The sequence below is a fragment of the Equus przewalskii genome, chromosome 18 (assembly GCF_037783145.1).
Source record: "Equus przewalskii isolate Varuska chromosome 18, EquPr2, whole genome shotgun sequence".
In the NCBI taxonomy this organism is placed as follows: domain Eukaryota; kingdom Metazoa; phylum Chordata; class Mammalia; order Perissodactyla; family Equidae; genus Equus; species Equus przewalskii.
In genome coordinates this window covers 11,646,898-11,672,800 of record NC_091848.1, presented here as the reverse complement: position 1 = coordinate 11,672,800, position 25,903 = coordinate 11,646,898, and the positions used below count along the sequence as shown (strand labels likewise).

The 25,903-nt window shown below is 39.1% G+C and overlaps 1 protein-coding gene across 8 annotated transcripts in view; it reads left to right on the top strand.

Annotated features, from left to right (window-relative positions):
- MECOM (MDS1 and EVI1 complex locus) overlaps window positions 1-25,903 on the top strand; it is a 534,978-nt gene that overhangs the window by 177,286 nt on the left and 331,789 nt on the right. The window lies entirely within an intron of this gene.

Sequence of the window (25,903 nt, the reverse complement as noted above, 5' to 3'; positions counted from 1 at the left end):
CCACCCCCTTCTATATGCCACCACAAAAGAGATTCAACTCGAGAATGAGAGGGGGCTCTTGGGGACGAAGCAAATTGTTTGACGTGTTCATCAGGATTCTCAAACCTGGCCCGCTTCCATCTCAGCTACTGACCCAGTCTGTCAGGTTGAGTTGTGCTCACCGGGAAAAGGGAGGAGAGATGAAAGAATGTCCTCTCACTCTGCAAACCTTCCTATAGATTCAATTAATTGTATTTTTTTGGATTTCTCCTTCTTCCTCCTTTGCTGTGTCTATCATTGACTTCCTTTTTTTACCCCAAACGAATAGTTTCTAGGTGTCCAAACACATTATTGCCCTCACCTAACGTGTAGGACAACAGAAAGGTGGTGACTGCTCACTGTTCTCAAGATCGTGTTGGTGAATTTCCAGCTTTAAAACATTTAGGGAGAATAGTCTCTCGTTTCCCTTTTTTCGGTGGCCAGGAACTCGTATTCTTGTGTTTTTGGCCAACCTGTGGATTAGAATGAAGAGCAGATAGATCAGGAGCTTTCAGATCAGGTGGTCATTCTGATCACCAGGGGAGTTTTTAAAATACAAATTCTTGAGTCCACTTCCAGACAGTCTTATTCGTAACGTCTAGGGTAGAAACCAGGATTCTGTATTTCTTAAAAAGCTTTCAAGACTTTTCTGATTCTCGTGCAGATTTGAGACCACTACTGTGGACCTCATTTTGAAGACCAGTAGACTGCTGGATCCTAATGAACTCTTTCCTCTGCTTCATCACTGATTTTAAAATCTCTCACAGTTGGTATGGTAGCTGGGTGGTGTGTCTATATATTGACAGCTAACAGATAGTCACAAAGTAGGGGCCTGGTAAATATTTTGATTGATGCACTAGAAATAATGTGACATTTTTCTCACCATAATGGTAGTCATTGTCATTGACCTGCCACATGACATTTTTGTTGGTGGAAAAAAAAAGTATATCAATCGAGCAATTTAATAAAATAAATATTAAGGCTTATATTATTATTATTTTCTTATACAGCTTTATGAGCCCCATTGAGTGGTCTAATCTCTTGAATGGGGAGAGAATTCTATCACAACCCTTCCATGCGCAGTCATGGGAGGATTCTGTTGTATGTTTTTCTTCCAGATAGCAGGAAGTCTAGCCGAAGTGTAGACAGCTGAGGATCTTAAACTGTAGGTCCCTGACTCATGGACAACAAAACACAGTTTCCACAACCAAGGGGGCATGAATAAAAGTACATTATGAAAGTAGGAGGTGGACCAGTGAATGGAATAGTCAGGAAAACCATTAAACAGAGTAAATTGTATAAATGGAAAAGGAATATTAGTGGAGAAGAAACAGAAAGAGAAGTGAAAGAGACACTGAAGTGCTTTGATCACCTAAGTGATTATAAAAATGTGACTTCAGGCATTTCGATGAGGAGCTGAGAGGAAAGAAAAAAACAGAAATCAGAGGCACATAATAAAGGAGAGTGGTCAGCCTTCAGGACTTGGACCCTCCACTGCAGTACCATGGAAGCTTAGAAATCGAAGAAAGAATAATTATTGCTCAGCTGGGATAGCATTTTCCTCCTTGCTAGATGCCTGGATATTGAGCCCAAAGCGCTGCATGATTTTTCTGAGAAATTTTACTTGGTTTTATCAGTGTTCTCCATTATCTGATTAAATGGTACATCACATTCCATTTAAATATATTTATGGAAATCCTGCTAGGTATAAGTTGGACAGAATGGAACCTAGAAATTAAAGCAGGGACCTGTTTCACTTCTGAGGCAAACTTAGAAATGTTCAAGTTAAAATATAGATGAAGAGTTTAAAAAACTACCTTGGGCATTTAAAGGCTTGCCTTGTTCTAATAAAAAAAATGGCTTAGACTCATCTTTAAGTATTTGAATGTATCAATAAATCTTTAAAATGGGCATTTTTCTCTGGTAGTTAGTTCCCTGATGAAAAACTAAAAGTGATATTTAGTTTCATTTTGTTGCTGGGTGGTAGAGACACAAGATTCCTCATAACTTACACTCTGGCAAAAGTATTCTCAAGGTATTTCTTTCTTTGTGACTTACTGGGCTTATGCTTCAAGGGCTATAACTCACGACACCTCAGAATTTCTCTTCTCTGACTGAGAATAGAGCAAACACGACGTGGATCGAGGGGGCCAGTGTAATAAATATCACTTCCTTCCCGCCTCTCCACTCCCCCTTCTATACCTGCGCCCCACAGCCCTCCTTCATGGTGGGGATGGGACTATTGAGTTGTGCTGTTCTGCCAGCAGAGAGCTTCAGCAGGAAGAACAGGTTACTAAAGGAATAAATTCATAGCTGTTCACAAGGACCTCCGATGATCTGACTGTGGTTTCGCTGTCACCAGGAAGCCCCCGTTTTTCCCTCTCTCCCATAAAACTAAATCCAAATCTTTGGATTTCTTCCTAATGGTACAGTAATAGCTTCCTACACTTTAGAGTTTAAATGTGGTTTCATAGGATTTCAGGATTTAAAAAGATTTTCCCCCTGGTCTTTTCTTATGACTGAATCAAGGAAGCTGGAATGCATCTTTCGTGACTGTCTTACCAAAGGCGCATCTTCTACTGAGAAGAGCTCTGCAATAGCTAGAACTGTTCCAGCGCCAAACTTCTGTGAAAAGAAGTGATTTGACAAGTGATGTAATCACATAAACTTCTACATTGTTGGCACATGTGCTTGGCTTATGATAATTTTTTGGATTTAAAGGGAAACTTCTCTTTCCTTTGTGCTTTTGGGTGCCTTTTGGAGAAGAAGATAATTCAGCGATTTATATGAGGTTTGACTCCTTTGGAGCTTTAACATCATATGGGTTTCTTGGGAAGGCTGGCTGCTCGGAGGTTCCCCTGTGAATACCACAGCTCCTTGGTCGGCAGTAAATGAGTGCGGTGGGCATTTCCCATGTTGTTTGACTTTGTTGGGTACCATCTCCCATGGCAATCTGTGAAGCCAATTAATGGAAAGAGTAAATTATATTAATCTCTTTTCAGCTGTGCAAGAAAAGGAGTCAAACATATTGGAGAAATTCTTCTAAGAGTGAAAAATTACCCACTTTGTCTATTTCATATTTCTCAAACTCAAAAATTAATGACTTCTTAGAAAAAAATGTGTGTATCTCTGTGGACACAGAGAGTTTATGAATGCAAGGGGGCACTGCTGGAGAGGAGAAAAGGAGGAGGGCTTCTGTGTAGGACAAGAAAAAGACCTATTTAAGCATTGAAATGTACATTTTTCATACTTTCAAGTGATTGGTTTTTAGAAAGAAAATTATTGTGGAGCTAGCTGTTCTAAAAGCAGCTCCATTTAGCTGATGCTAAAATAGGTATGATGGAGTAGGGATTTTGATTTTAAGTCACTCATAGCTGATTTTGCTGGGCTTTGGCAATTCGAGTTTGAGAAATTCTACTTTTGGCTGATGAAACAATGTCTCAGATTTAGGTTCCTGTGCAACTGCTAGAATGCTAAGATATGGTGGATAAAGAGTCTCTGCTGGGGGCTGGCCCCGTGGCCGAGTGGTTAAGTTCACGCGCTCTGCTGCAGGCGGCCCAGTGTTTCGTTGGTTCGAATCCTGGGCGCGGACATGGCACTGCTCATCAGACCACGCTGAGGCAGAGTCCCACATGCCACAACTAGAAGAACCCACAACAAAGAATACACAACTATGTACCGGGGGGCTTTGGGGAGAAAAAGGAAAAAATAAAATCTTTAAAAAAATTAAAAAAAAAAAAGAGTCTCTGCTGGTCTCCTTCTGACAGCCCCCCCCAGTTGGCCATCTGGACTTCTTACTCTTTCTCACATTTGTATCTTGCTCATCCTGCTGAGAATGCTCTTACTACCTTTACCTGGGAATCTTGTTCATTCTTTAAGAATCAACTCAGTCACCATCTCCTCCAGGAAGTCTTCCTGAGGCTCCAGATAGAGTTCAGTGCCTGTCTCTTAGAATTCAATAGAACTCCATGGCTCCTTCTGTTACAGAATTTGTCTAGGATTATAATGACCTATTCCCACGTCCATCTCTACTATTAGACTACAAATTCCTCTAGGCAGACCATTGTTTTGTCCTAGAAGAACTTTACATTCTAACATCCATTATAGTACTCCAAAATATGTTTTTGAACTCAACCAATTTGGTGATTAAAATGGAATTATGAAGGCTGAAATCAGATTCCTAAGTGGCAGTCCTCTTAGGAGGCATGTAGCTAAGTGAGGGACATGGTGGCACAGTTCCCAGTCTAGTGGTCATCTATTTCTGCATGAAGAAAGATCAGAGTAATCCTTATTTGACAAATTCCTTTCAAGAAATTGCTTTCTTATGTCAGAAACAGATACAGCAACAACAACTACTACTATCATGTATTAACAATAATGGCTATAACATTTGATTGCATTTAAAGTGTTTTTCACATATTTGTTATGTCATTTGATCCTAACCAAACATCGAGAAACAAGGATTCCTTTTTATTCCATTTTGCAAGTGACATAACTGATCCTGGAATGGATTCATTCATTCAACAAAATTTTGAGTGTATACCCTGAGCTAGGCCCTGGAGCATAGGAAAGCAAATAAGAGAGAGATTGTCCCAGACTGCACAGAGCTTACATTCTAATGGGAAAGACAGACATTAAAAGATTAATTACACAATTAATTATTTAATCACAATCTTGTTTGGTGCTATGGAGAATTAAGTACACAGTTGGGCACAAAATAGAACAGGGGACCAGTGGACCAGACTCAGGGTGAAGAGTTAGCAAAGATACTTTGAGCAAGTGATGCTTCTGTTGAGATAAAGGGATGAGGAGGAGTTACCTGGTGAAGAGGAAAGAGGAACCAAGGTGTGGGAAGGAGGCTTGGGCCTTTGAGCAGCTAAAAGGAGAAGTGTAAAGAGCCCTGGGACACTGCGGGGAGACAGAGCAAGTGCTTTGGGAAATCCATTCCTTCTGACAGTCCTTATGGATAGGTAGATGCAAAAAAAAAAAAAAAAAGAAGGGATTTTGGTAGCAAGAAGCATATGAAGGCTATTGGGTTCGCCCTTTCCTACAATTTCAAGCAATGGCTTAGAGGGAAAATGACTTGAAATAAAAAGAGGAGAAGAGAATTGGCTGGAAAAAGGAATCTCAGAGTCTGAGATACTGCAAAGCATGGAATATTTTCAGATCTCAGATGCCTTAACACATATAAAGCTGTTTATTTACATCCCTACTCTGTGGTTGTTAAAGCTGGCCCTAAGCCGGGCCATCTGCGTTTTCTTCCTCACTGAGTTTCTTTGTGGGGTGTTCACTCCAAGTTCTCCCATATCTGATAGTAGCCAGCAGAAAAGTGTGAACACTCCCAGCCTCATTTTAACTAAATTAACTAGACTTACAACCTCAGTGTCAGCGAACAATGAAAGCTTACCACCAAACATATGAAACAAAAATGAAATTAGCCAGCAGTAGGAAACTACAAACAGCTGAGGCATTCAATTGTTAGCCATTTGAAGGATTAACTTCTAAATCATGTAGAGCTCCCTTGGTAGTTTAGCTAGTTGGGCACTCAAGGGTATATAAAAACACACTTTAAAGTAGAAATGTATTTCTTCACCTATAAAATAGAGATTTACTGGCAGGTTGTGATATTATTAATACTGGATTTCCTTGCCTTGGCCCATGAACTTAATCATATTTTCTTTTGCTTTCCCCACTTGCAGCCTTGCATTGGCTTTCAAAACAGATACCATAGAATCGAATATATCCCAAGTCAAGTAAGACGTCACTGTCCTGGATGGCTGCTGCAGAATTCTCTCAGAGTCCCTGCTTATTTCTCGGGAATCCACTCTTGCCCTGTGCTATCGTTTCATGCACTCCGGATTTACACAGCTCATTGAATATTCAGCCAGGCTTAAAGATTTTATTTGATGGTTATTTCAATAATAATTATGGAGGCTGCCAAACTCTCCTTACCCTGTTAAAAAACAAACAAAAAATAAACCCGCCGTCATAACAACAATAAAATCACTACAGAGAGATGTTTTCATGATACCTTAAAACTCAGTTTGTGTTTCTGGAAGGATTGGTAGAGCTATTCAGAACTTATAGCCAGAGAAACTCAGTTAATGGTTATTACTATCAATTATTTTCATACATTTTAACAGCGTTTATTAAGAACCCATAAGCTTTTCCTAAAATAATGTTGTCAACTCGTATGTTAATATTTCATTAAAACAAGACCACCAGTTCACCTATGTAATTGTTTATTCACTTGGGGGTTAATTGAATAATTAGGATTGATGAATTTTATGTGTTTTTCTTTTTTAAAACAAGAACAGAAGGCAGCCGCAGAGACTTTCGTGAGCCTTTTAAATGTTTCCCATTATCCGAGTCTCTTCTCTATATATCTATAATTTTCTCTGTCCCCACATCAATTTCAGGAAAGATTCACAAACTGGCATGTCTTTTTTTTTACCTTTTCTTTATTTAAAGGGGCCGAAGTAAAAGGCAAAAAAAAAAAAAAAAGTGGAATAACCAAGAAAACCCTAAACAAATAAAGTGCAAACACAGAGTGACAAGCACACTCAGACCCTGGATTGGTTATGGATGAGACGACAAGTATATGATGAAATTAATGACCCTCTGTCAACTTTTTAGATCTCACTTTTAAAGAGAATGGACCAAAAATCAATAGCCCCCAAACCACCAGTACTCCAGTGAACCAGTCTTTCATTTATCTTGCTGTTGGCACTCAGATGGAAATGCAGCCAAGCACAGCACAGAGCCTTCACTGGGAGTCATCATCACAGGCAATGTTTGAGCACCCCAGTTAAGGGTCAAAGGTGTGCACCAAGGCTTCTTTGAGAAGGACCTGCTTCTAAATACCAATATTGGGATTCACTTTATTCAACTGGAAGCCCATTTGGCATATGCATATCAAGTGTTGGAGTTTTTGAAGGTTATGTGTTAGACCGATGGAGCCTAGTCTACCAATAACAATGGATAGCTAGGAGTTCTAGTCTTCTCCTGTTTTATGTCTTGATTTTTCAACTGTTATATCTCAAGTGTTCAGATGGAGGTAAAATACAAATTAGGATCAAAGTAAGCTGGACACAAGTTTTAAAGAGGCAAATTTGTACAGACACGTGGTTTTATCCCGTGACTGCATTCTGCTTCCTAAGTAATGTAGTTTTTGAGGACCTTTCCCTAGAAGAGGGTTAGATAAAGTGTAGACATTATGTTCAGAATATTATGAGCTCAAACCCAGAAGATCAAGATAGATTCTATAATTAAGGCAAAGAAGAAATCACTTAAAATGCCAGATGAGTTGTAATTGAGCTTGTAATTTCTATGGGTATTCTTAGAAGTAATCACTTATCTCCAAGACTGAATTTTCTAGAGATAAAATTGGTCAGCGCATCATGAGGATTTTCTTACAGTGAGAAAGACATCTTAAAACGTGAAAGATAAATAAACCCAAACCAAGAGTTCAATAGCACTGTTAACAGCTGAGGCCAAAGTGAAATGAAATGATGCCATTATGTTAAAATGGATGTCAACACACATAGAAGAAAATCACTGTAAAACGAGAGAGATCACATTTTGATGATAATCTAAGACAAGCAAAGTGCTGGCCATTTATCTGGCATCGTCCAAATGGAATCTAATCAATGATTGTCTTTAAGCCTTTTTATTTTATTTATTTGACAAACACTTATAGAGAACTTACTGTGTGCAGCCACTGTTCTGAGTTCTTTATACATAATGATTCAGTTAATCTTCATAACAATACTAGGAAATACATATTGTTGTTGTCCTAGTTTTACAGATGTGGAAACTAAGGCCCAGAGAGTTTAACTAACTTCCCCAAGGGCACACAGCTAACTAGTGTCAGAGCTGGGATTAAAACCTAGGCAGTCTGGCCCCAGAATTCAAGCTCTTAATTTTCAAACAAGGCTGCCTCAAAAAATGAAAGAATTTAAAACACCAGAGGGAACTTAAACACATTACAAATAGATAGATGAGAAGAACTTAAACCAGGACATTTTGTTAGTAATGTTTTTTTTCTGTTTCTAATATGATTAATTATTTTTGTAATATTTTTAAAGGGAAAGAGTCTTCCACATAAAAAAGGTGAATTAAGGAAACATTTTCAAAAAATTTAATATCTAATATATTTGACGATATCTGCAGCCTGACACAGTGACAGTAAGGCAGAAGAAGCTGTGAGCACTTCTTAAAAGTTTTACTATTTAATTTTTTACTGGAAGAAAGAAGGCTTGAATAGTTTATTCTCAACTTAGACAAAGGTTTGATGATTATGACCATGAACAGTGGTAAAGCTGCTCTTTTTCTCACTTACCTGCAGTGGGATAGCTGTGGACAGAGGGAAATTATTGTAATGTAATAAATTGGCGTAGAAGTAAAGATACCATTTAAGGTGATACATATGGCCATAAAGCCCAATAGATTTAAATGAATAATACACTAATCCCTCAGTTTCCTGGAGAATTTTCCCCATTCTTTCTCACCTAATAGGCTTCTAACTTGCTGCTTCTAATCTAGTGAGAATTAGAAAAAGCAGAGAGAACAAGGGTAAATCAAAGTAAGAAGCAATGAATGAGGGCCCAAAGTACTTTCAGGTAATCAAAGTATATGAAACCTACACTGGCGAGACATCCTTATGGACAACCATGATAGATTTGGAATAGTGGCTGGAGATCTTCCTTTGTTTCAAATCCAGCAAAGAATACTGTTGTTATGAAGACTATTGGAAAGATGTGCTTTACAGTTAAGCGCTTATGCCAAATGTGAATATATTTTTACCCTCCAAAATTTAACAAAAAACTGCTTTGAACTGTCTTTAAAACAAAATTTTCCAGTGTCTCAATTATTTGTTTTGGAAGTGTTAGGAAAACCCCAAATGTAAACCTCTAACATGCACATATGCAAGAATGATCACACAAATATGATCTCATCTGATGATTGGGATAATGTCATCATCTTGGATGTGCCAGCTCTGACATCCATTGCCCCATTCTCTTCAGGCTGCTCTGGCTGCCTCGGTGGGCAGGTGGGCCTTCTTCTCGCCCTTCCCACTTTGTGGGTGTCTCTCAGCAAGCTTCATGGAAACTTCCCAGATTGAGGAGGGCCCTTCCTTGGACAAGGGTGTACAGAAACTATAATCACTTGCATAAAAACAGGTGAGTGAAGGAACCATTTTCACATTACATATTTTTGATTCTCCTAATACACTTATACTTAATAAAAATATAATTGCATAAATTCTTGATCTCTGACACCAAGACAACAAAGACACAAATTGCCATTTAAGAGAAAATAGAGGCCAGCTTATTGCACTCTCCCAACCACTTCCGACTCCAATGACAATTGAAGAAACTAGAAAATTCAAATGTATAAACTTGATATGTGGAAATATTTGTTTGGCTAATAAAGCAGAACAAGGTAAAGAAAATTGTCTGATAGGGCTAAATCATCTAAATAAAAATTTAAGTGTATTTGAGGGTGATCTTAGAGTTTAAAAAAAATCGTTGTCTTATTTTTATTTTGTTTCCTCTCATATGCTGATGGCGCTCATCTATCTGGAGGCAGAATCTGGTTCCTTGTTCATTTTATCTTTAAGTAGGGATGACACTCACCTGCTTAAATATCTCTTAACACTTTTAGCAAAACCAGATGCGAAGCACCATTTTGTACACTTTTTCAGTTGGAATAACTAACTTAACCATTACAAATTAATCTTTAAAACAAACCATCTGAACGACAAACTAAATATGCCTAGGGAACAGATGGAGTTTTTATGTTTTCATGTGAACATCAAGCTAATACCTGTGCAAGATGAATGATGCCGCACAGGAATCTGGGCTTAATCCTTTCGTTTCCCAGTGGGGTGGCTTCTTTTTTAATGACCTGTGTCTGGGGATGGGAGTCCATTTCCTCATACTTAAATTGCATTGTAAAATTACATATGTGTGTTACTTTGTATGCTCACAGATGTATAAATGTGTGCCCACACTGTCTATGAAATATTTGAACTGAGCATTTGTCCAAGTGCTCCTTTGGCTTAAATGATGAAAATGAGCTTTAATGCCCACTAACAGGAAAACTTTCTGTCCTATTGAACTGGGCTTTGAAAACTAGTTTCTTATATCTCAGCTTTTTATTTGTTCAATAAAAAGTCCGTGTGTATGTTTTACATATGAGTGTGTTGTTAAGAGTTTACCTTCTTTTTTTGGCTGAGATTTCATAAAAAGCAATTTAGGCACTGGAAAAATTTGTTTTTAAGACATTTTAAAAATAATTTTTTTGTGAAATCCTAGAATGTAAAACTATATTTGCATTTGGCATAAGCACTTACAAATAAAGAATACCTTTACAGCATTCTTTATAGCAGCAAGATTATTTGTTGAATTTGAAGGAAAAAAATCTCAAACCACTATCCAAGACTATTTCCATTTGTCCATAAGGATGCCTTTCCAGTGTAATATGGCTAAATAAAATTAACAGAGCATAAAAATTTCAATAGTCTTCATTTCTTTTTATTTATCAAACAAAATAGGAAATTAACTGATTTGAGTACCACCATATGAGTTCAAGAAGCACTGATGAGAGCATCTACTATTGTTAAGCACTGTGGTAGATGCTAAGATACAATGATGTAAAATCGAAACCCTCCCACTCCCTGCTCTCAAGGAAATCCTAGTCTAGAACACTGTTGCCTTCATTTCCCTCTCCCACCTGCTGGCAGAGATAGGAAGAGCCCTAAGTGAAAACATCTGGCTGTCCGACATTAAACCCATCATTCAGCACGTGTGCAATTTTCTCATCAACAGCTTTGCGTTTTGGTGTACGAGTAAAATTATATCTGTGTAAAGCTTGAAATCTGGCACATTGAGCTGCTACCTGTTGATTGAAAGTCTGTCCAAATAAATAGGCTCTCACTGGTGCCCACGACCATCTCCAGTGGCTGGAGGATTTAGTTGTTGGTAGAACGTGTCTCTCACTGCGTCTCCGGGTTCATGGTAAATCTACTTAAAGACGTCTAAGATTGGCTCTTTGCTCGTTGGAATGCCACCAGGCTGGATGATTGAGAGCCAAATTACACGGTCTGATAGTGAATTTGGGGAGAGAAAACAAAGCTTTATAACAAAGATAGATTAAGAAGGTAGTTCTGGTACAAAAATACCAGTCCACCATTTTGAGGACCATATATGAGGTAAAGGCCTGGCATGAAACCAGCTCACTGGGGTTCCCACTGCTCCCATTTGTCTGTAAGGTCTTCAGAATTAGCTGAAGCCTTTGACTTCCCACAGGATGCCTTAAATCTTGCCTTCCTTTAGGAGTTAAGAGCTCCCTTATCAGCTGTATGTTCTCAGCTACTGTTACATTTGTACTGCCAGACAGCTGTGATTAATTTATACACTATCACTTCTAAAAACCTATCTTTTAAAAAATGGAAAGCAATATTTTGTTGTTGTTCAGCTGTTGTCTTTTTAGACCCGTGTGAGCTTGTCTAGAATTGCTAGAAAAAGCATTGCCGTGGGACCTCAGAAGCCTGAGTCTTTCGCTGCTATTTACCGGTGAAATGAACTTGGCCAAACTTCTGAAAACCTAAAGTTCAGTTTTCTCATTTGTAAAATAAAGTTCTGGATAAGCAAAGCCACAGATTTCTTTGATGTCCTAAAATTCTAGGATTCTCTAAAACTATGCTATGGATAGCAGCTTCCTCTGAACAACATTAAGCTTTGTGTTAATATCCTTTTTGTGTAAAAACGTCTTTCTAAAAACATCTATTTGAACATCCACCCACACCATCACTTCTGTCCTAGATGATGAGTCAGATGAGACCACAGCTTAAATAATTTTCAAGTTGCTCATTTTACAGTCTTCCATTAATTTCCATGGTAGACGAAATAAGAAAATAAGGGAGGTAGGGTGGGGGCAAGTAGAAATGTCACATTCAGCCTGACTGAACAGTTCTGTTGTGTCCAGTATCAACATGCTGTGCCCTTGGAAGAAGGTCCTTTTGGTGCAACTGCTTGTCTGTTTCAGAAAGAGAGGTAGTTTTCTCCAGGAGCTGGCTTCTAAGGCTGCAAGTTTACTGAGTGAGAGGGAACGAGAAGGCAAGGAGGGCACCCAATAAAAGATAAGGGTTATTTTCCAAAAAGGCGTTGACTAACTGATACCTAACTTGGAACATGATCTCCTGTCTCTCTCAGACTTTCCATAGTTTATCTGATTCCCCTCCATGGATTTTTGACCCTCTTCTTATTTAATCCCTGTGTTGTACTAGACTTTGCTATCATGCTAATCTCTTCCATTTCCTCATTTAGTGGTTGACAAGACCTAGATCCATGAAATCTGTAATGGACTGGTCTTGGCTAGAGAGTCCATTGATATTTGTTCAATTTTTTTTTGCAATGCAACTGAATCTACCATCGGTGAGATTTACTTTAACTCCTTGGGAGGACAAAAGCCAAGTCTTACTCAGTAAAACAACAAATATGTTTCAGATAACACATCCTTGCACTTTTTTTTCTAGAATAATTGGAACATTCATAGCAATAGATTTAGTCTCCTTGTAATTTGTTTAATTGCCTCTGTTATGAATGACTTATAAACATGTCTATGCCATCTAATCTTTCTGATTCTCAGTTTGTAAAATGAGGATGTCGAACTCTACGATCTCCAAGGTCTTTTCCAACTCTGAAATTCTGTGACCCGATACTTCTATTGTTTAGACAAAAAATAGGTCTGTTCTGAAATGTTCTGTGTTAGGCAGCAATCCAAATGGACTTTTTAAGAATTCACATAAGAAAAAGAATGTTCTCACATAGAGGTCTATAGGATGAAGAGAGAGCCCATTCACCATTTGTTTGCTCTCTGTGGGAAAGCTATTCTTTTTTTTCCTCTTTGAACAATATAAGGAAACAACTTATCTTTTACAATTTTTGGATTCAGTTCATGGAGGGTGTCAGTATTGTCTAGTGTTCCCAACAGGGACGTGGGAGTCAGAGATGCCAGGACTCGTTCCCAGCTTCTCTGCTCCTTATGTGACCTTCAGAAGCCATGAAATGACTCTTAAGACTCAGTTTATCTGCCTGAGAAATCGGGCTCCTCTCTTCTTACCACAGAGAAAATCTAGTCTTAAAGTTTTTGGAAAAGGATTACAGCCACCTAAAGGGTTAAAACGATCATCTTTAGTGTTTCAGAGCATTTATGGATCCCGCTCGCAGATGCTTCTCTACAGCCTAAAACCAGAAGCTTTTGTACAAATACTGTAGGATATAACATCACAGGCCTAATTTAGAAACTGTAAGAATCCAATCAAAATGGGTGGCCTGAACTACAGGTGACCCTTAGTATACTCGAGAATAGGTTTGCTGTATAAAGTATTAACAAGAAAAGTTGCAAGATAAGGGAATGCAGAACTTAGCAGGAGGGTGTAAGAGGAAGGTCAGGCCTGAAGATTTTGTTAGCAGCATTCGCTTCTACATAAACAGTTACCATATTAATTAAAATGAATCTTAACTATTGATTAGGCTGAGCAAATCCTTCTCTATTACTGCAGATATTTTCAGACATAACTGAAAACTGGAAGCAAGCTGTCTGTATTAGCCAGTCAATTTTTCAGATAAAAGTACTTATTAAAGTGCTAATCAGTGTGACAAACTGAATATGATTTTACCGATTTTTCCAAATTAACATGAATCAGTGAAGTCTTACTGCTGCCAGAAACTTGAAACAATCAGGCTGTTCCTAAAATCTCCTATTCAGAGTGGAAGCATAATACTGCCTGTAGTTTCGCAGTGACCCTGTTTGCTTCGGAAATCACCAGGTTGTCAGTTCAAATCCATCCCTAAGACTTTGCTCCCCAAAATATATCAGGTCAGGAAAATAATTATCGTTTGAGAAGGAATCGCTCAGTTATGTTTTATGATCTTACTATAACATTGGATCAGCTCTTATGAATGAGAGTACAGTTCGGTTGGCATCATATCAGTAAACATGACTGAGCACTCCGATTTCCCAAGCACGTGTGAAAATGTGAAATGCTGTCAAGCAACTTCCCCAATACGGGTAGAAAGAGCCATTTTGGATATGTACTCTTCTGGCTTTTGTGTAGGGGAATCAAGTCGTCATTCAGGCATGTTTAAATGCTGCACTCGAGCTACCTTTTTGAGAAGAGAAGACGTGCTGGAGTTGCACTGCGATTCATCATATTAAACTTCATTTGGTGGAAACATTACAAGGGAATAGGCTCTCAGTCTCCCAGGAAGTGCCTCAGCTCTCCATTACTTCCCAATCGCCCTGCTCACCACTGCCCCTTTATTTCTTTGTAGCCTGGACCCTTCGTACAGTGTGCGGCTACATTGGAACCAGAAGCCCCCATCCTGTGAAAAATTCAGATGGCTATAGCAGTAATCAAAAATACCAATAAAGTGTCACCGGTCCTCGCTGGTGATGTGGGATGGCGGGTGAGTGAGATATAAAAATGAATCATGAGGCGAGACATGATTGCTGCTCAGCCAACCATTTCCAAATGTGAGTGCACCCAGGTTGCATAAATGGTTCAGAATAGTCTCTGTTAGGCCAAAAGGCTTGCAGATAACGGCGTCAACTCATCAGGCTCCAAGGCCCCCAGGGACCCGGGAGGCAGAAGAGTTGCTGCTCAAGTGGTTGAGCCAAAAACATTTATATCCGGGCACTGTTGGGTAAGTGGCGTCTGCTGACAGCAACTGCTTGGAGTAAAGTTGGTTTTAAAAAATAAGCACCACAGCCCTATATGTTTAATACAGGAAGCTGTCTGAGGTGTAAAGAATGGTGAAGTAAATGAGTGGGATACCATTAATCTTGGTTTGTTTCAGCACTACATCTTTAGCAGTGGAAGGGGGGTGGGTGGAGAAAAAGACTTGCTCCTAGCTCATAACCTGAGTGTTAAAACTGATGTCCTTCCCATTAGGGCCTGTAAACTCATTAGCACATGGCAATTTATCCTCTTTTATTCCTTCTCAATTATCCTATCATCCATTGTATCTGGGTCTGATTACCCTTTCCCAGAGTCAAACATTATCTTGTAAATCATTTGCTTTGACTCCAAGCCTGCCATTGCACTGCCCGGGATTTGCTTAGGCAGGTAATAAATCAATTAGTATTAAACTTGTGGTGTCATCTATTTTCTTTCCCCATGCTTGGAAAAAGGAACACCTGAAACCCTAGCTTAGGTTACATCACATTTCTGTGTGCGCTTTTGAATAATGCAGAGACATTCACTCTTATTCGAGGGGGAGGAAAGATAAGGGAAGCCAAAACAAGGGATCCACATCCTCAGTGTGTGCCTGGAAGGCTGATGACATCACAGGTATGCGGCCCTCGTATTTCAGAGGTGACACTTTTAGTAATAATTGGGAACATCTATTATTTAAACATGGACATCAGAGATTCTGTTTAAGGGGATAGTCTGACTTTTACGTCCAAAACACAATTATGGAGCCAAAAGGAAGATTGTGGTTCATTTTTTTTTCTTCTATTATTCTTTTATGTATATTCTGCTTCTTTGCACACATTCAAATTGGTCTAATACAACCAGACAAGAGCAGTAGAGTATTTTTTAAGGTCATTGTCCTTCCCTCCCCTGTACATTCTAAAAGATTCTCTTCTTCCTTCAGGTAGCCTACTAATTTACTTATTCATTTTATCTTCATATCCTGGATCTAGTTTTCAATTCTTTGGGTGAGATTCTGCACAGGGAGCCCAACGAGACAATTGTAGCTCAAAAGTAAGCCCTGTGGGTTCCCAAATTAAAGAGAAAAATCCTCTTGGGTATCTTAACAATCAGTAGCCTCTCCTAAGTAATGCCCTGTGTATGGGCTATAAATTAGTGGAGATCTTTGCCCTCCTGGTTGGGAAAAGGTGCCTGGAAGGCACTGTCTGTCAGACAGGCGGCAGGGCCCCATCGGGGAGCTGCTTCCAGCCTTGGAGAACAGTGGTAGAGCCATGAACAGGGCTGGAGCACGATGCGCCTGGAGGGACTGGAGGGCGGTTGAATACTGTTTGGTTCTGGGTCTGGCTGCTTGGACTGCTGACAGTCCAAATCCCTGGGTGTACTTTCCTCTCCAGCATCCTGCTGGAAACTGCCCTACAGCAAGACCTACCTGTTTCCTGTGGTTCTTCCTGTTTCAGTCCTTTTCACCCTGCAGAAGTATTCCCCGAGAGAACACACGTGGACTCTTCCTCCTATGGCTCGAAGGATGGATCCTGATTTAGTATCCTAATTCATTTATTACTAACACTGGTTAAGCTCTCAAGGCATAGCATTATGGTGAGCAGAGGCTCTAAGAGAACCACATGGCCATGTGTTTCCACCCCTACAGAGGGGCTGATGGAGACACTCAGAAATGGTGTGAAGCTGTTACCCCAGAGCAGGGGATTTGAAACATGGCATGGGGCCTGTTCAAATGCAGTCTCTGACTCCATAGGTCTGCAGTGGGCCTGAAATTCTGCATTCCTGACAATCTCCCAGGTGGTGTGGGTGCTCCAAGTCCATGGCACTTTATATTTCCTTTTCTTGTGGCAGGAGTAACTTTCACTGTATCACAGCCATTTACAAATGCATCGTCTGTGCCCTACAAGGTACCAAGCTCCTTGAAAACAGGCCACGACCGCCTTGGTGAGTTTATAATGATTAATTTCCTTGGTTTGGCAACTAGGAGGTCTGGGATCTAAACTTACTTCTGTAGCAGACTAGTTTTGTAACATTGATCACTTCTACTGAAATCCTCCGCATCTCTTTTTCGTGCAGTGAAAAAGTTTGGACTAGGTTTTGGGTGTTGTTTAAAAGCAAGAGCAGGAGTGAGGTGAGAAATGTGAATGAGGGAAAGAGTCATGCAGTGGTCACGGAAGATCCAAGAAAGATTGTGATGTCTAAAGGGAGCTCCCTCCTTTGTTTCTCTCCTTAGGGTGTGGATCCCTTATTGGTAGGCCTTACAAATTTTCAAGAAGCTAGAAATCTGATTCTTTATTAATGTAAAATGTTCTCACTTTTAAACATTGACAAGTAAAATGAAATTTTTTTTGAAAGGAGAAGAGACACACTGGGGATGACATAATCTACTTCTGCAGGCCAAAGACTGCCCACAGGCCGTGAGTGTGCAGGCCCTGGTCTGGATCAGGCTCAAAAGGTTTCTTCCAGTAAATGCATAAGAAATATATTCACAAACGTTAGTCAAGTTAAGCCAGCGAGGGCAACACTCATGATGGACCAAGCAAACCAGCAACAATGGCGGAGTGGAGGTGGCTGGGGTCTCAGCGTCTTGGGCTTTCCTGAGTGTCATACATAAGATGGATGGGGAGGCTGTGCTCCACCTATGACTTGTAGTTGGGTTTGTTTGTGTGTTTACTGTTCTGGGAGTTGCCAGACATGCTTCTGGTCTTTGAGGAGGTGATATTCACTTGTGAAATGCTCAGGAACTGTGAGAGTCCTTGTCATAGAGATGCTCATGGCTTTTAAGATAGTTCAGGGGTGGTGACAGCTCATCAGTCATGGAGTAACAATCTTTACCTTTAACTTCTTCTAAGACCCCTTAATAGGAACCACTCGTTCAATTGTCAAAGTTTTTCTGTTGACTCACGTGCCATTAGCAGCCCTGATTAGAGACCATCACACTGTTCCCCAGGAGTGGCTCAGTATAAATGAGGAGACAGCATTATGTTACGTGGATATAAACATCCCTGTATTGGGGGAGTGCAGTTTTTTATAACTTTATTTGGTTGCCGAAGAGAATCCAAATTCACACAAAAACTATTGCAAGAACTGTATCTTTGACAGTTGTCCATAATAGATCCATACTAATCATCACTTTCTGATGTTTCGTTTTTCTGACTTGAGTTCTCTGCAACTAACCTTATAGTGACACTTAGCCCATTTAAAATTCCTTTTTTTTCCATCTGTCTTCGCTTGGGTAATTGTTCCGTTCACATTATGGAGATGTGTCATGTCCTGAATTTTGTATCCTGGAAAACATGTAGTAAGTCAAACTTGTTCAGACATGATGACACCACATAGACATGGCTGATTGTAAGAGGAGACAAATGGTTTAGGCTTAGATGTGAGAGAAAAACCGGGGTTACTGGCAAGCATTAAATATTTATAAAGCAGCCAATCTTTGGTACTCATCAGGGAGTGTTTCTGCATGAGGCATGTCAGGCTTTGTAATTAGCTATGGGACTTACTATTATTTGAGTTTTTGCCATGCTATTTTCTGCCTATGAAGGACCATTATTTTAAATGTGTAATAAGAAGAAAGAAATATTGTTTGAGAAAGTGATAACTTTTCATTTTTTGAACTTTCGAATAATAATGTATGTTACAGTCTGGTAGTGACTTTGAATTTTTTTATCATCACATTTTCAGGGATTGTGTTACACTGAAATAAAGATTGTGAACTTCAGTGTAAGATAAAAAAATTCTAAATTCAGGTAACTTTATAACATTTCTCTTAAAGCTTCTTTCTCCATTAGGAATAGCAAAAGCAAAAATAAAAGCATAAACAAAACAAGGCTCCCATTTTCTTCTTTGCAAATAACTGTATTTTGATTATTAGCAGAAATGGCCTTGCTAATACTTATGGCATTTGTAAATATAATTAAGAAAGGGCTTTCTTTTTTAAAAGAAAGTTGCTACATTACAACCATAAGTTGCTATAAACTCTTGAGGGAGAGGGGAAAAAAAACAAAACCCTCAAACCTTAATAAAAGTTCCCAGCAAAACCATTAGGGATTTCAATTATGAAGCTGTTCTCAAGACTCTTGTAAAGGTTATTTGTTGAACAATTTCTCTCTAACAGCGTATGACAAATTACTCACTTGGCACCGTAAATGATACACAAGCCCTTTAATTAGAATATAGCACTCGATATCTTTAAGACCTTCTAACATTTCTTAGTTAATATTATTCCTCCTGTGCCTTTCCAAGGAGATGTGGACTAGTTTGCAGAGTCAAAATGGGTGATGGAGTAGGGTGGTCAGGGACCTCGCGCTGGGCTGGGAATATCCAGAAGCCACACAAAGAAAGGAAGGCTCTGACCCCAACAAGTTTTGATTGCAAAGGCGACTCTGATAACAGAGTTTTTTATTATCCATTGCTTTTAGCCTTATTTACCATCAGGCTCTCTTGCCACAAGCATGCTTTTTAGTTCTGACAGCCCTGAATTATGGCCATTGTGGGATCCTATCTCATTAACTGAAATGGGAGAATAAAACATCAAACAATCATAAAAATAATTTGGCACTGTGAAACCACTTAGGAGCAGCTGTCAAACAGGTTGGAAGATAAACTTCTAAATAAAAAGAATAGAGAGAACTGCAGTGTCCTGCCATATGCTTCCTCGGCATTATAGACTCCTTAATAACATGGAGTGCCTGTGTTTATGCAGAATAGTCCAGACACTCCATATATGATATTGATTATGCCTTAACCCCAATTTAGTAAAGACCTACTCCTCCTTTTCCTAATCAGATATTGCAGAAGCAGTTTTCTGAAAGAAAAAAAAAATGTCCCTAATGCCAAGCCATATTTTATCTACGAAGGCTGTGGCGGGAGATAGGGCTTTGTCTTGCCTGTCATTGTGGCTTGGAGCCCAGTTTTAGGACAGCAAGGCCCCTCTGGGGCTCTTCTCCAGCAGTTTCCATCCAGCGATTCAAAAACATACATCTTTATCAAGCTGTTGTTGTCAGACAACATTAGATAATTAATAGGCCATTTGTCAGCCTGCACAAAACATGTTAAAATCCCAAACACAATCAGGATAAATATAGTTGCCTGCTCTCTGAAGGCTTTTTGTTCTGTCATACAGCCATTGCAGGCAGATATTTGCTATTAAATGAGACTCATTATTAATCACATCTAATGTTAATTAATTAACCGCCTCTGTGTATTGAGGGCTCTCTGTGACTTTCAATTGTTTTAAGAAGCTAATTGGTAACTTAGCAGTTTACATCTAAGTTACTATTTTTCATTCCATTCATGTCAGGATTTTACTCAGTGAAATATATTTATTTGCATTTGAGAAATTCCCCATAAAAAGCCAGCATTTAAGAGTCTGCGTATAACTATGCAAGAAATGATTAGGGCAACGAAAGCCGTAGAAAACTATGTACCCGCCTTTGCGTTTTCTTAGGCCTAGCTTATGAAAAATAATTTGATTTTTTATATTGTTTTTCAAACCTCATTGAAAAATGGAAATATTCATATCTGATTTTTAGTAGATGATGAAAATAAGGATGATATCGAGGCTTAGCCAAATAAATGAGGTATCTTGGTATTCATTCATTCATTCATTCATTCAACAAATATATGGTGGCCTGTGTGGTCCTTTATTGGTCAGTTCTCGGTCCTTTGGGGAGCCTGGCCTCTCTGAAGCCAGCACAGAACTGAATTTTAATTGTTTCAAACTGTGAGCTACTAGAAAGTGGGGACTTGATCTCCAAAATGCACGCCCCCTTTGTGTCGAGCGCTGTGCTCTCCTCCGTGGTAGATGCTCCATTGATATTCTTTCAACTGAATCAACTAATTCAAATACTATGTAAATGTCCTCAAAACTCTCCTGACAGAAGATGAGTGATGTCATTAAAGAGAGATAATAACGGCAACATTGACCCATCATATGTTCACGGAGCACATTTCAGTTTACCAATGGCTTCCCCATACTAACTTAATTATTTAAGTTGTTATATCATTCCTGTTGTATAAATGAGGAAAAGATCTCTGTTTCTTAAGCAGACGTAAGCTGCTTCTAGCACCTGGCCTTCAGTGAAAGCAGCTTTGCTCTGGCAGCCCACCAGGCTGTAGTTGTATAGTTGTGTAGTTGGGCACGTGGCACGAGTCACAGTGATGTGCTTACCAAGCATCTGATCATCTTGGTCTATTCCTTTTGGAAACTTTGATTTTTTCCAAGATAACTGTTATTTGGGGAAGTCCGCCCTGACAGATCACATGTATAAAAAAGCATTCCTAGAGACTTTAGTACTTTGAGAGGAGAAATTATTTGAACACTTCATCACAGAAACAGGGAAGCAGATGTAAAGGAAAAAAGTAGTTTATCTCCGTGCTTCCAAATTTTCAGGTAATTTTTGGGTTATGCCTCATCGTAAAGCAAACATGCCTATTTAAAACATGCCTATGAAGATTTTTTTTCATATCTATTACGAAAATATTTTTAATGTCTTCTATAACTCTTAGTTGTACATATGTCACTATTTAACTACTAAATATTTTGTGCCAACTGTATTTAACATAGAAATGAAAATCACAATAATAATCAATGATACTACTCACTAAAGACATCTACTTAAAGTCTAGCATACAAAATATAATTGACGGTAACATTGTTCACTGAGACTTAAAATGTTTTCCTTTAGTATCAGGAACCTTGTAGAAATAGGCATGAGAAAGAACTGGGACATTTGCCATAGGTGATGACATGGATGGTGGAGCACCTGGAGATACATATAGTGTAAAATAAACAAACCAAAGACTCAACAGTCAAACCGAAGTTTTCTACCTGCTTTCCTTTCTCTCTGTAACTACCAGAAGCCTATTCACAGCTCAGAGGGTTAGTATTTTTGTAGTGTGTGTCCTTATTTATTGTAACAAGTAGAGCTCCTTATGCAGGTAGCCAAGACAGATATTTTTTAGTACCTTTTAAGTTGAAAATAAGATGCTGTGCACTTGTGAACGCCACACTTTGCATTTTCATTTTTGTTAACCATCTCAACTCCAAGGTCCAAATAAGAGAGAGAGAGTGTGTGTGTGTGAAGTGAATCATTTTCTGTCCAGATACATAAGGCATGAAAAGCACATGCACACATGCACAGAACAACTGCGGAGCTTAAATTGTTTTATCCCTGTTGAAGTGCTGCTGTTGAATTATATGTAGGGTAGGGAAAGATGACTGGATTGAAAAATGTCCCTTAGCTAACAAAGATCTAGATTGGAATTTAACTTAAACCAGTCTGAGTGATATTCCAGAGACTTTTATTGCTGGAAATAATATTGAATGGAAAACAGTCACACTAAGTGGAAATATTTTATATCATAGGCTGCCATGCTCTAGATTACAATTATATGGCTTTTGCATTCAGTTCCCATTATGAGCTTGTGAAAGATCCTTTTCTTCTTACACAGATTCTTGGCTTAATTTGTAATAACAGCTCCTGACACAGAGCTTTTGTGAAAGTCCCAGCTTTTACTCCTTTAAGGTAAACTCAGTGGTATGTGTGTGTAAGAAAGTAGGGAGACTGGCCACATTGACTGAAGCCATTATCAGGATCTCTGTGTTTTCCTGGCTCTCTCTAAAGCAAAAAATGAAGGACCCTTCAGGAGAACACAGCGTGACTTCAACTGTCTTCTCTGGCCCCTTTTTTTGTCATCATTTTTTTTTTTTTTTCCGTTTTGTCCTGAAGATGTAAGCTGCTGTTGCCTAGAGGGGAAGGAAAAGGTTTTTCCTAGGGATGTTAATTTCAAGGCTGAGTAGTTTCCAGTCACCAGGCTTTGCTGGAAGTATCCTTCAAGATTTGCCTGGAGGCAGCAGGGGCCCATTTGTCTCACCTGCAAGGAACATGGTCTTAGGAAAATGGCAAGAACTTTTGGAAGGTTTTTAAATTAGCGCCTTAGTGTCTCCGGCTTTCGACTGCTTATTTGTTAGTTCTTGTGGTGGTTTTCTTCCTGGTGGTATGTGTGTAAAGCATCAAATTGTGAACTTCCCGTACAGTCTTCAAAGCTTTTTACTCCAGTGGTCAAATAGGTTTATCTTAGTGTTTTGAGCATGACACATAATTTAGAGATAATATTTGTTTTGGCATAGCCTAATAACTATAAAATCAAGATACACACCAGAAAAAATTTTTTAAGACCGTAATGCTATTTTAGTGGGAAATACTCTTTATTCCCTAGACATAGCAAGAAGCTGCTCTTGTCCAAATTATGAGTTGTGAAACCTTGCTTTACTCATAAAAGAAAGCAAAATTGGTGAAATGTTATTGAGACATAACTTTTCTCCCTGGAGTAAGTTCTTTGTTGTAGAGAGAATAAGGAAAAATAAAGCAGCAACAATCTTTCTACAATATTCTTACAGAGAAATAAGAAAAGTGGAGAGAATAGGCTGCCTAAGTTTATACCTGCTCTTCGGCCTTCAGATTATCTGATACCGTTAAGGAAAGTAAGTCTTTCAGTCAATTACAGCTGGTGGTTTGGTTTTATTTCCTTTTTTCTGGTAGTGTCTCATCCTATATTTATTTGCATACTGCCTCAGACATGCATGCGTGTGGTTGGATAATGAGATATTCAACATGGCTTAAAATACCCCCCCCAAAATTATTAAGCTATTTCAAAACAAGAAATAATGCTGAGAGAAAATTTGTATTAGCTTGATTGATTATCTTATTTTAATCCATATTAAAGCTTTAAGTCTCTAGGCGTGGCTCTTTACTTCTAACACCTCATAAATTATAGCTATAATGAAGCAGTCATTTATCCTGAGCTGATGATAAATGGCTTGCCCTAGGAGGAACTAAAGAATAGGCAAGTAGATCATTTTCATATTTGGTGAAAACAATATTAAGTACCCAGACCTCAGTGATTGCCCTAATAAATGAATAATCTGAGGTGAGGGGCTTGGCAGTCAGTGTAAAAAATAACCTGAGCTTTCTCTGTCATTTGTCAGGCTTTGCTATGACAGCATGCATTATGGGTAAATGAGCAATCAGCAAGAACTATGTTATGGCTGGGATGTTTTTGAGAAATTTATCATATGCATTGCTTGGTACCTTAAGACCTTAAGGCTTAATGGCTATAGTGCATGACTGCAAGCGAGCACAGTTCCTATTTACCATGGTATGCTTCATTTGTCCTCCATCTCTCACCTTAAAGAAAGAAAAGACCGTTCCCAAATGAGCTTCATTTGGTTTTGTTTTTAAAACTTTAAAGTCTATGTGGATGATGTTCTATCTCTATGTTGATAGACACTGCTCTTGGTAGATTGGCTGAAGGAGATTTTGGAGATCTGAATTCAAATAAGACTTCAGGGTCAGAAATTTATCAGTGTGTGGGGATGTCCAATGTACATGGAGCCAAATGTATTATGAAAAGTGGCATTACCTCTTGATGATACTATTAAATATTTAATGGTACTTAAGAGTTAAATGAATTTTCCACCTTCCCTCAACCCACCAAACAGTTGATCTCTTTGATTTATTACTGAATTGGAAACAACCATGAGTAGTTGAGATGTGAATGCCTCATTGGACTTATGCAATGTGTTATGACAATATCTGACTCATTATGGTTTGCTGCCATATGTAGTAAAAAATGGAACCAGTATCTGAACTCCTCTTCCCAGGCCGGAGAGCTCTCATCCAAACCCTTGTCTCACTCCTGTGAATCCTATTCTGAAATATTTCATCAAGGAAAATGTGGCTTTACCAGTGACCTCTGCTGCCATAATGTCCAGAATTCGCAGGTGACTTTGAAGTTAGATACACATCAAATTCAAATTCTGGTGTCACCACTAGTTGGATAAATTTGTTCATTAAATTACTCTGACATCATTTTCCTCCTATGTAAAATGGTGAAAATACTATTTTGAAGGGTTGTTGTGTGGAATAAGTGAGATAATGTATAGAAGGTGCTTAGCATGTGACAAATGATGCATAAATATTCATTTAGTTCCATGTCTTCTTAACCCTGGTCAGGCACCTGAGCATTTTCAATGTTCAAAATGTAGATGACATTTTAAAAGATACTGTATCAAGGCCAGTTGCTCACTATATTACAGCAAGATGCTAGTGAGACAAATTCAATTAAGCAAAAACATTTGTTGGATGTCTACCGTGGGTCACGTTCCAATGATGACCTAAATACCACCTTGCCATTGGTTACCAGGACCATGGTAATAACCTCTGATTTCTCCCCTCTCCTAGCTCTCATCCAAGAACTTTCCAGTTGTCTTTCCAAAATACAGATCTGATCATGTCATGACTCCCATCTGCCAAGCCATTTAGCATCACAAACAAGAATTTCCATAACATGCCTTAAGACCTACCATTTCAACTTCATAATTTTCAGCCTCTTTTATGCCTATACTCCAGCTATACAGAACTACTCACTGATTCTTCAGTATGTAAGTCACACGCATGCTTTTCTTTGCCTAGAATGTACTTCCTCTCATGCAGCTGTCTTGACATGGCCAAATCCTTAGGCAAGATGTATCTCAAATTTTAACTTGGGGTGTAGTCTTCCCCAGCTTTCTGGGTTGAGGTGGTTTCTTCCTCCTAGGTGTTTTCTGAGTACTTTGTGTATAATAGCCCTCTCATCATGTTGTGCAGTAACCATGTGTTTGTGTGTGCTTTGTTTCTAACTGTGAGTTCCTTGACAGAGACAGTATCTAGTTCATCTTTTTACTCCCAGAAATTAGCATGGTGCCTGGGAATGCAGTAGGTGATTTGTAAACATGTAATCAATGAGAACGGTGTTCTGCGTTTCTTCCAACACCTTAAACTCAAAGTCAGAGAAGTTCTCAGCAGGGGAGATATCGGACAACCACATATTCCTTGTTGTGATCTGACCTACAGGTCCCCATGTATGCCCTCCCCCAATCAAACAAAACTCACAAAATGCCTCATTTGACTGGCTTCCTTCAGGAGCTGAGTGAGAGGGGGAGTTTTATAGGACGGCAACATGCGGGAGGGTGGAGGTAGACGAGGATAGAGCCCAGGTGGCAGAGGATGCCGAGAAACTTAATTCTTCCACCCCCTGGAATTGGTAGACATCTCCGTGAGGGCTCTGGACTGTCACAGGTCGAAGAACTGGGTGGTTCAAGGCAACTGCATC